Source organism: Pteronotus mesoamericanus, unplaced genomic scaffold (genome assembly GCF_021234165.1).
Source record: "Pteronotus mesoamericanus isolate MK-2021 breed Mesoamerican mustached bat unplaced genomic scaffold, CSHL_Meso_final contig_94, whole genome shotgun sequence".
NCBI lineage: Eukaryota > Metazoa > Chordata > Mammalia > Chiroptera > Mormoopidae > Pteronotus > Pteronotus mesoamericanus.
Genome location: NW_026555285.1, coordinates 30,584,932 through 30,596,247, shown reverse-complemented (window position 1 = coordinate 30,596,247; position 11,316 = coordinate 30,584,932). Strand labels below are relative to the sequence as shown.

Below are 11,316 nucleotides of genomic sequence, written 5' to 3'. Positions count from 1 at the left end.
GTCCAGAAAAAGAACTAAATGAAATAGAGACAAACAATCTACCAGATGCAGAGTTTATAACACTGGTTTTAATAAACTTAGGGAAAGAATAGATGAATTCAGTGAGAACTTAAACAAAAGGATGGAAAACATAAAAATGGAGATACAAAAACATTTAAAAAGGCCAGTCAAGAATGAGGAATACAGTAACTGAAATGAAGAATGCATTAGGGGGAAACAATAGATTAGATGAAGCAGAGGATCAAATGAGCGATCAGGAAGACAAGGTAGCAGAAAAAATAACCAATCAGAACAGCATAAAAAAAAAGAATCCAAAAAATAAGACTATTTTAAGGGACTTCAGGGTCAACATCAAATGTACTAACATTATTATTATAGGGGTGCCAGGGAGAGAAGAGAGATTACATGCCTATTTGAAGAAATAGTAACGGAAAACTTCCCTAACTTGATGAAGAAAATAATCATACAAGCACAGAAATCAGAGCCCCAAACAAGATAAACTCCAAGTGGCTCACAACAAAATACACCATAATAAAAATGCCAAAGATTGACAACAAAGAGAGAATATTAAAAGTAGCAGGAAAAAAGCAATTAGAAACACATAAGGGAGCGCCCATAAGTCTTTCGATTAATTTCTCAACAGACACTTTGCAGGCCAAGAGAAATTGGCACAAAATATTCAGAATTTCTCAAAATAAAATAGATTAATATCCTAAATAACTTGTTAATATCCTTTTCAAAAAAATGCCCTAAAATTTTCCTTCATGATGTTTCAAAGGAATGATTGCTCAAATTGCTACTTCAAGAGGGATAGACTAGAATGATTCTTAATATCTCTTTCTTGTTCTGAAATTCTATAATTTCTTGATTTGTAGGAGTCTTAGAACACATAAATGTATAACAAATTTTTCCCTGGTAAACATAGCTAAATAATCCCTTTTTCAGCGAGTGCTCAAGAGCATGTGCATGTAAGTTTACTGGAGAGAGACCCAAGTCTGGGGGCTCCCCACTGACTTGTTCATGACCCGCTCACAAGAGGTGGGTTCGAGCAAAAGATAGACACCTATAGTGGAAATGAGATAGCAAGTTTATTTATGAAACACATATGAGCACAAATCTGCAAGAGGGTACCCAGCTAGTCTGAATGACCGATGTATAGAGGAAATAAAGGTGTTAGTAAGTTTGTTCTATACACTTGAGCTAAGGCTACAGATTAGCTGAGTACACTCTAGGGGTTCAGGGGTTATATACTTTATTCAATTTCTAGGTTCCCCCTTTCTCTCCCCCTTCTAAAGCTTGGGAATAATGTACAGTTACAAAGGCATTCTTTCTTAGCTAATAAAAGCTCTTTGTCATAGTTAGTGAAATTACTACAGAGACTCCCTTTCCCAGAACAGTCTCAAGGTCTCCCCTTCTCTTGCACTATCCCTGCTTGTGATGTTCAGAACACCTGGTAATCTTATTGGACCACGCTCAGGACTGTTGAGTCAATGGGTGAGACATGCCTCCCTCCTCCTCCTGCCTTAGTTGACTACATATCCTACCTAACATGAGGGTGAGGCAGAATCTCTCACAATCATTTGTGAGCTTCTTGAGAACAAGGACATATCTTCCCCCCCGCCCACCTGTGCAGCATATTCAGCACAATTGGGCTGTCACATGATTACAACCAATTCTAATTTGCAGGCAGTCAAAGCCTGGACATTCTATAGGTTCAGTAGAATAGAGTTAATATTCAAAAGGTAGACCCGTGAATTTTAAAGTTTCTTTTTTTCATGTAAAGCAAAATAGTATTCTATAGAAGTCACTACATAAAAGTTCACTACTCTGTTTGTGACTGATTCAGGAGTAGTATAGGTGGACCCATGAGTGAAGTGTTACCTAAAAAACACCCATTTTTATCAGTAGATAAATAAACCTCTTCAGAACCACAACTGGGTGTCATATTCATTTGTTTTCCTACTTTGTTCTTACATTATCATTTTCAACTTTCTATTTCAGCCTATTATCTTTTTGTTAATATCCAAAAAAGACTATGGTTTCCCATGAATGCACTTAAAACCTACAATCCTACCTCTTAGAGAAAAAATATGTAAGGAATGAGCCAATTTTGTCACTGTTCGAATGAATCATTTTTTTAAAAAAAAGAAAATGCTTATCATTTCTACCTCACTTCATTCTGATTACCATCCACAACATGTTTCCTCAAGAACAGTCATGAAGAAACTTGCACCTTGAATACTGACAACTTTCATACAACATATAAGGATGCCCCTAGATGACTAAGTGAAAATTATACTGGTGCTACTTGTATCTGCTAGCCATACACACATAGGTCAACAAACAAGATCAGCAGTACTGGCAAAGTCCATTAAAGATTTATAAACATATAAATATATATATATATGCATATTCCCAAACCAATTGTTTTCAGGGATTCACAGCCATAAATGATCAACTGAGATGATCATTTCAAAAATTTCATGTGCATGCAGAAATGGCATGACCAGAAAGCTTCTGTTTCACTCATATGTGTGTATCTATGAAGAAAGGTTTTACTTTGCTCCAGGCTTAATAGCTGGGTTTATCATACATGGTCACAGATGACTGTTTATGAACCTGTCCACTCAACTATTGCTGAATCCAGTTTTTATTAGCAGTTAATAATCATATTCTTAACCTTGCGTGTCATTGTTTTAACCAAAGTTACATATTCACGCTTAAACACTTTCAAGCAAATCAAGAAACTTTCAAGGAACATTATTGGAATCGTGGAGCCCATGTGGATTCTGAAGAGATTAATCTTCAGATTTCTGCCCACCCTGTTCTATGCACACAACCAGGATCACTTAGCAATAATTTGGGCCATGCAACGTTAAATTATAATGTGCCACTAGAGGAGAAGGGAAACATCAACATTCAAAGCCACCTAATACCTCACAGGTCTACGTACCAGGAAAATGAAAAACAATTTTATGATTTGCATATTTTAGCAATTATTTCTTTTTTTATCCCAGATAACAAGTATTTTAAAATTCTTTTCACTTCAGTGTTTTACACAGATTACAGAATAGCTGGCAAAAACAACCACACTCCTCTCCATAGCTCGCCTCAAATATTCCCTGTAGGTTGAATTAAGTTTCCATCTTAATTTTCCAAGGGAACATAACTTCTCAGAAGCGAATTGGGCACACAGAGCAGACAGAGAATGTAGCTCAAGAGGGGCCTTTCCCAGCTCTTGGTTCTCCAATGGAAAGTAAGGTTGCCAGGGATGCTATACATACAGCCCAAACTATAAAATGAAGATAATATTGCCTAAGGAATTACGAAGATTAAATGAGAAAACCTACTAACAAAAGAGTCATCTTAGATTTAGTACTCTCAGCCCCTGTAACTAATCCCACACTACCTCAGTAACTTCTCCTCAAATGTTATTATTTCCTCCACATGCAATGACCCTTGCATGATCTCAGAAATTCCCCAATTTGGTGTGGCACAATCTTATCTAGTCAGAGTCTGTATCATTCTGAAACACTCTCTGCTAATGGTCGAATACTTCCAATAAAGGAAATGTTAGTAAACTTTGGGCACTCTTAAACCTTGAGCAAAGCTCTGTTTCAAATAACATATATATATGACCCACGGACATGGATGATGGGATGGCGATTGACTATGGAAGTCGGGGGTGGGTAGGGTGAAGGAGGGCAAAGGGGGAAGTAATTGGAACAACTGTAACAGAATAGACAATAAAACACTTTTAAAAACCCTCAGAATCAACGACGTCACATCTTAACCTGGAAGAAAAAATTCAGAGTCTGCACTCGGGTCCCTTAATGACATGCCTCTTGATCTTCAGCATTCCGGAAAGTCCTTGTTCCCACAAATATTTTTGCGATTCAGCTGAATAAATACTTATTAGTAGCATGGTACATGTTTACTGCTGGGCACCAACAGTGAGCAACAGAGACATGCCTCTGCTCGGGAGTTTGACAATCAAGTACTGACACGATTAATCAATTATGTACCTAGAAAGAGAAGTAACATGAAGGAAAATCATGGTGAGAAAATGTGTGTGTCTGTGTATTAAAGAACTAAAAGAGCGATGAAGAATCTAAGGAATTTTGGGAAGGATCAGTTTGAGTTAAACAAGCAAAAAAAGGAAGATAAGACTATATCTGGAAAGGCCCCGAACCAGAGAGAGGTGCTATCAGGGAAGTTCAGTGCAATTCTTGGTGAGGACAGACCAGTCAGATGAAGGAAAGGAAAGGCCTTGCTGGGCACATTAAGGAGTCTGCAGTGTTTCCTGAGGGCAATGAGAAATGATGGAAGGGTTTTAAGAAAAGGAGTGACAAGATCTCCTTTGATATAAATAGTGTGGAGAGCAGGCTGCAGAGGGCACAGAACGGGAAGCACGGAGATCAGTCAAGATGCTATTGTGTGAATCCCACTGAGAGGTTGTAACCACTTGGACTCAGGTGGTGACCACACAGGTGGCGGGACTGGGCAGACCTAAGACACATTGTGAAAGTGAAATAGATTAGTAATGGGTGATAGAGAAATCAAGGCAATTTTCAAATTTCTGAGGATCTAACAATCTTTATAACTATACAAGATGGATAATGTCATATACAACCTCACAGATTTGTTTGTGCATTTGACAGGTATTTCTGGAGCTCCCAACATTGTAATTTACAGTAACAGTGACCTGACTTAGAACACTGATCCTGTCTCTTAGTAAACGTGTGACCTTAAGCAACGTTGTTGACCATAATGACGATCCTCAAACACTATCCTGAAACATTTCTGAGATTTCTGAAGTTCTAGAGGTTGTGTCGAACAGGTGGAATACACATTCAAGGCAAATCCTGCTCCCTAGTGATCTGATCATGCATCACTGGCACAGAGTGTGGCATCAAATCCTATTCCTAAGAAATGACATTTATCTAAATGAAAGTCACCAGAGTACTGTACCTTGAAGTGAAACAGCATTTCTGAAGCGTCTTCTTGAGCTAACAAATGACAAGAACTGTGCCAATTGACTACTTCCTTCCAGAGGTAAAGATTGTAACAGCAGAAATTTGCAGACTTTGATATCTATAGAGTAGCAGAGGTGGCGGAGTGCGTTGGTGTAGAAGAACTCTAGGATTCCAGTGTCATCTTATTCATTTTTTCAAAACTGCAAATGGACACTCAGTCTCAAAGTCAGAAATGACTATGGCCAATTGGAAAAAGCATGCTTGAATGCACAATTTAGCAGATACTCATTTCCAGCTAGTTCATTTAAAAAGCATCCAGAAATCAGGATTTTTATGAGAACTCTCCTAATAGTTCAATGCTGGCTCAAGTTTTTTTTAAATCAAATGATAGTGAGACAAGTAAACTCCTCTGAAGGCCAGATGCAGCCCCTTAGCCACCCGCTTAGAAGCTCTGGTTTCCACTAGCTCCCCTCGTGCGCTGTGGGATCAAGTAACTGGGAGGGAGGGAGCAGGGTGCAGTTTAGGCTGTGACAGCAGAGCCGTGTGATACTGAGCCGCAACCCCGCCCCACCGAACGAGCAGCGCTCCGAACTGACACAGAACACGAAGGCCGGAAAAGGAATGGAAATGTGAAACTGAAAGGCGGACAATTCGGTCGCCTCTCTTTATAATTAAGTACAAGTTTCTGAAGAGGAAGAATGTCTGCCTTTATATGTATTCTGACTCTAACACAATTTAAGGATGTCAGATTTAAACAGATTTAGAATCAACTAATTCAGTGTCTTTGATCTGCAAAATGGAACCCTTTGTAAGAAATCAAAGCAATTTTTGTACACATGAAAAAAATGCTCTCAACAATGTTTCTTCTATTCAGTTTAAGGACTGAGCAAACCCTGCTGGAATAAAAATAGGTATGATAGTCATGTATATCTGTGGAGTATAACCAGCAAATTCTTTCTGTTCAAATTTTCTTAACTGATCTTGAAAAGTGCATTGTAAGGATGAAACTCATAGCATTTCTCCTAAAATCGGTGTTCAAGGAACATAAGTCACCATAAGTATTACCACTGTAAGTTAGTGCTTCGAGGTTTGAGGTCTATGTTGAGATAAAGAGATACAGAACATTCGATATATACCTGCAATAAGATTAATTATATTCTTGTTTTCCAGCCCTGGAGGCCTTGGAGCAAAACAAAGGGAGGAAAGACATCAGGAGAAGGCATGACCTTTGTGAGAGCAAAGAAGAAGAATGTAAATGGGAATGAAGAACATGCAGAGAAATACAAGGGAGGAGCCTGAGATGAGGGACCCTAGGATTTTCTCACCTAGAGCACCTCCAGGTTTCAGGTGTGACATGGAATGCCACTGCCCTGCAAAATAGGTCCGATATGGGGTATTTCAATATTCTGCTGTTTAATGGCCCATATCATAGGCCCTTCTTCCCAGTGGTTAGAGGCACTGGGGAGCATTTACCAGCAGATGGCGCCCAGAGCTTTTCTTTTCCATCTCAATAAAACACGCTGCGTGGCAGAACAAATCGAACTAATTTATAGAGTTGATTTCACTTGATTTACTTGCAAAGTGTTTAAGGTGGTCTACCTCAATTTTTCTGTTCTTCACCCCAACTCCTCAAATGCCCAAACAAGATTACGAACAGAGTCAGGCATTGTATGTCTGAGTAATTTAATTATAAATTCAAATCTACTCAGCAAATGCTCCTGAGCACTCTCTGTGTGTGCAGAGCTCTGGGGAATATACCGGCACTCAAAGCCTTAAAAATATCACCTGTCTTGGCGGTGGCTCCATTCTAATGTACAAGCAGGTTTAAAGAAATAGCAAACACAAATGCACTACAGGAAGAAATATATGAAATGACACTCATTCACACTCAACTGAAAATAACAAATTAGGAGGTCAGGCATAATTTTAAAGGATGTGAGGCAGCTTTAAAAATGGAGAGAATGTTATTTTTTAAAGAGGTCATCCCAATATATCAAAAGAAGTTACAAAAAAAACTTTTTCATTCTCCCTTCCTGTGTTTTATAATTTGACCCCAGGGCTGCCTTGTTTCTTTCCACTGGGGTAGTAAGTAGACAGTGCTTCCTGCGGCTCTCGATGTTACTTGCCAGTGGGCACAAGAGCAGCTAAGGAGGCGCATTGCTGCAAAATCACTGTTTTCGTCTCATTTTTTCAGATATAATTTCCATCCAATCTATAAGAAATCCCTTCAAACCACTGCAAGAAACGTTCACTTCTAAAAATAAATGTACGTGTGTTTTTCCTACTGGTATTTCAAGTTACCTAAAAAGGAAACCAGTTGCACAGTGACTACTACTCTTAAAAATCCTCATTATACAAAACCTAGGAGGGTACAGACTTTTTAAAACTGCGCTTTCTCTTTAGATACTTTCCACGCCACCCCACACAATCACTTTAAATTTATGAAACGTTCCTTTCTCCACTCTCACACACATACTGGCTGCTTCTTCACAGAGCTACATTGACCTAGTAGAATTCTATTTGCTGGCTAATATGCTATAACTAGCAAAGGGTAAGCCTCCTAGAAGTTGATATTTCGGTTCACTTAGATTTCTACCAAGATTAGATGCTTCTCTTGACTTATCTCAAATTACTTTCCTTCCTACAAATTTAAGGAAGCAATCTTTAGCAGCCAATATTTCTCGGGAGATATTCCAGCAGGTCAGTGCAATGCTGGAGCGCCTTTATCATTTCTGTTTGATGTACTTCAGAAAGGATCAGAGCACGGGAAACATTCCAGACTCAGACAGCATGAAGTTTTGTGACTTCAGCAATAATCCTAAAATGGAGAAAAATGTATCATTTCTGTTTGCTGTACTTCCTGAGAATTTTCCAACGTCTTCAGTTGAAGCGTAACCTATCCATTGAGAGTATCAGTGTTTAATTCTTGGTAAATAGTTTTGCTTGGAAAACCCAAAGTAAAAGTCAACGGTGCTTGAAAATACTTTCAGGCTTCTTTCACGCTTCCCCTCAGGAAGGTTATATCAAGGCTAAATGGTTTGGTTTAGAAATCTTACGTGGAAATTCATAAAATGAAATAACAACAGAAAACCGATCCCCTTAGGTATAGCCTGATGCTATGACCGTGTATGTTGGCCTCAGGCAGCCCTGGCTTTAGGGGTGTGGTCCTGTTTGTTTTGGTGCTGCCCTGTGCCATAGGCAATGCGTGCCTTTACTTTGAATAAAGTATCAGAGTGATTAGGGTATTTCTTTAAAGACATTTGCCTAGCTTTTCTTAAATTAAGATAGATAAAACATTACTATTTCCATGACTAAAAACTGCTCTGTGGCTTCCTCCTTCAGTAAGTAAATTAGTGAAAGATGAACAACTCCTGAATAAGTAGATGTCAGTAGCATGAATCACAGAGAGCCCTGTAAACACCACTGAGAGCCAGGGTTCCTCGTGCACTGGCTGACAGTCTTCTACAGAGAAACACCCGCAGCTCCTGACGCACCTCGAAGAACACGGTGTACCCCCCAACTGAGAGTCGCTATCTTATCCAAATCCTTTATTTTACAGATAGAGGAATAAAGACTGAGAATCGGATTGATGGTCCATCATTTAAAAAGTTAATTAAAATCAGAAGCCAAACCTCCTTGACTTCAAATTCATGCTCTTCCCTAAGTTGGAAGGGTTCTTCCTATTACTGTGCTATGCTTTATGCACATATCTTTGTAATAAAAAGTTAAATTTGTTTAAGTGTTATCTTGGATTATTTTCTAGCTCTTTCCTACATGTACACTTGCTAACAGTCACCAGAAAGTCTGCTCCAGAGGTCGTGGAATCATGACTTGGAAGACCAATCTCTGTATCAAGAATCACACAGGAGGCTGGCTCGGTCCCTTCTGCTCCTGGCTCTCCGTCTCACTAGCAGCGCCTCTCGGGGCGGCAGGGACAGGGCCAAGCGGCCTGCGCCCACGGAGCCAACGGCCTACCCAGAGCGCACCGCTGCCCTGCCCCTTCGGCCGCCCGCTCAGGATCTCCAGTGGCCTCCGCGGGCTCTCGGCGCCCTCGGCCACCAGCCACAGCGGAAGTGGCAGCAAGTCGCCTGGACGGCCAGCCACCCCGACGGTTCCTCCAGAGAGAGGCAGGACCGGGCCGCGGCACCGGCTTCTCAGCGCCCCGCAACCAGCCCTGGCGCTGTCCAGACCGTGGCCACGAGGCAGATTCTCGGGGTGATCGACCAGAAACTTCAGAATCTGGAGAAGAAAAAGGGCCAGCTCGATGATTACCCGGGGCGAATGAACGAAGGAGAAAGGCTTGATCAAGATCGGCTGGGTGTTGTATCTAAGTACCAGGAAGTCACAAGTAACTTGGAGTTTGCAAAAGAATTACAGAAGTGTTTCATGGCATTAAGTCAATATATTCAGAAAACAATAAAGAAGACGGCACGACGGAAGCAGCTAATGAGAGAAGCTGCTGAACAAAAACCTTTAAAAACTGTACTTGAACTGCAGTATTTTTTGGACAAATCGGGAGATGAAGAAGGGTGAACTGACCTGAAACAAGGTTTGAATGGCTTGCCGATGTCATCTGAAGAGGAATTGTCATTGTTGGATGAATTGCACAAGTTAGCAGACCCTGAACGGGCCATGAGCTTGAGGTTGAATGAGCAGCACGAACATGCCTCTGTTCACCTGTGGGGCTTGCTGGAAGGCAAAGAAAAATCTGTACGTGGATCACGCTATAAAGCTTTAAAGGAAGTTCTCAAGCGTGTTTCCCATTGAAATTACTTTCACAGCACTCACAAGCGCCAGAATGGGCTAGGTGAGGAAGAGGAGGCAGCCTCCCCATCTGGTGGAAGACCAGGTAGCCGGAGCTGAACCTGAGCCAGCAGGAGAATACACTGAACAAAGTGAAGTTGTATCAACAGGGTACATAAACAGATAATTTATGGCCAAAACACAGTTCAGCAGTGGTGAAAAGGCACAGGTGGGTAAGTGGACAGGAGAAACAGTGGAGGTGCAACCTCAGGCCGCATCTCCTGCAGTGCCAGGGTCCTGCCCTTGGACGCCAGTGGCTCAGGCAGATCCTCTTGTGAGAAGAGAGTGAGTATGGGACCTCATGGCACCAATGCAGGGGCCTTATAATTTCATACAGGATTCAATGCTGGATTTTGAAAACCAGACACTTGATCCTGTCATTGTGTCTGCACGACCTAAGAATCCAGCACACACCATAGACGTGCCCCAGATGTTTGCTCGCCAGTTCATTCTGAATCTGGACCTGCTCAACCTAATCAAGTTCCTCTACAACCAGAAACTACACAGGTTCCTTTGGTTTCATCCACAAGTGAGGAGTGTACAGCCTCTCAACCCTTGTACCAGCCATCTCATGCTACAGAGCAATGACCACAAAAGGAACCGATTGACTAGATTCTGGCCACAATCTCTTTAAATACAGATTTACAGCATCCTCATCCCTTCCTGCTGCTTCTCAGCCCCAAGTGTTCCAGGCTGGGACAAGCAAACCTTTACATAGCAGTGGAATCAACGTAAATGCGGCTCCATTCCAATCCATGCAAATGGTGTTCAACATGAATGTCCCGGTTCCTCCTGTTAATGAACCAGAAACTTTAAAATAGCAGAATCTGTACCAGGCCAGTTATAACTAGTGCTTTCCCCATCAGCCTCACCAAGTAGAGCAAACAGAGCTTCAGCAAGAACAGCTTCCAACAGTGGTTGGCACTTACCATGGTTCCCAAGACCAGCGCCATCAAGTGACTGGTCACCACCAGCTGCCTCCACAGCAGAACACCTCAGAGCAGTCAGCCCTTTTACAGCAGTCAGGGTGTGTCTCGTGGAGGCTCTCGTGGTGCTAGAGGCTTGAGGAATGGGTACAGGGTCCTGCCAGTGGATTCAGAGGAGGATACAATGGTTACCCGCCCTCATTCACTAACACTCCTAACAGTGGTTACACACAGTCTCAGTTCAGCGTTCCCCGGGACTAGCCTGGCTATCAGCTGGATAGCCATCAGCAGAATTTTAAGTGAGACTCTGGGCAGAGTGGACCATGGGGAGCCCCACAAGGTCATGGAGGGCCCCCCAAGACCCAATGGAGGGATGCTGCCAATAAACACTCAGCAAGTCAATTAATCTGATTTACAAGATTATGTTTAATCACCAAAAACACCCTGGCCACTGTACCACAACATGTTACCAGAAGAGCTATCACATATGTGTTCTTCCTTTTAGGACACTTATAGTAAAGGGACTGTTTTCATCCCATGAAAGATAGGACTACAATTTTCAGCTTTCTATTACCTGGCTATGGAAGGAAACTATTTTTACTCTGCATATT

The 11,316-nt window shown here is 41.5% G+C and overlaps 1 pseudogene; it reads left to right on the top strand.

Annotated features, from left to right (window-relative positions):
* Positions 1–8,802: 8,802 nt before the first annotated feature.
* LOC129081164 (caprin-1-like) lies at positions 8,803–11,111 on the top strand (annotated as a pseudogene).
* Positions 11,112–11,316: the final 205 nt, after the last annotated feature.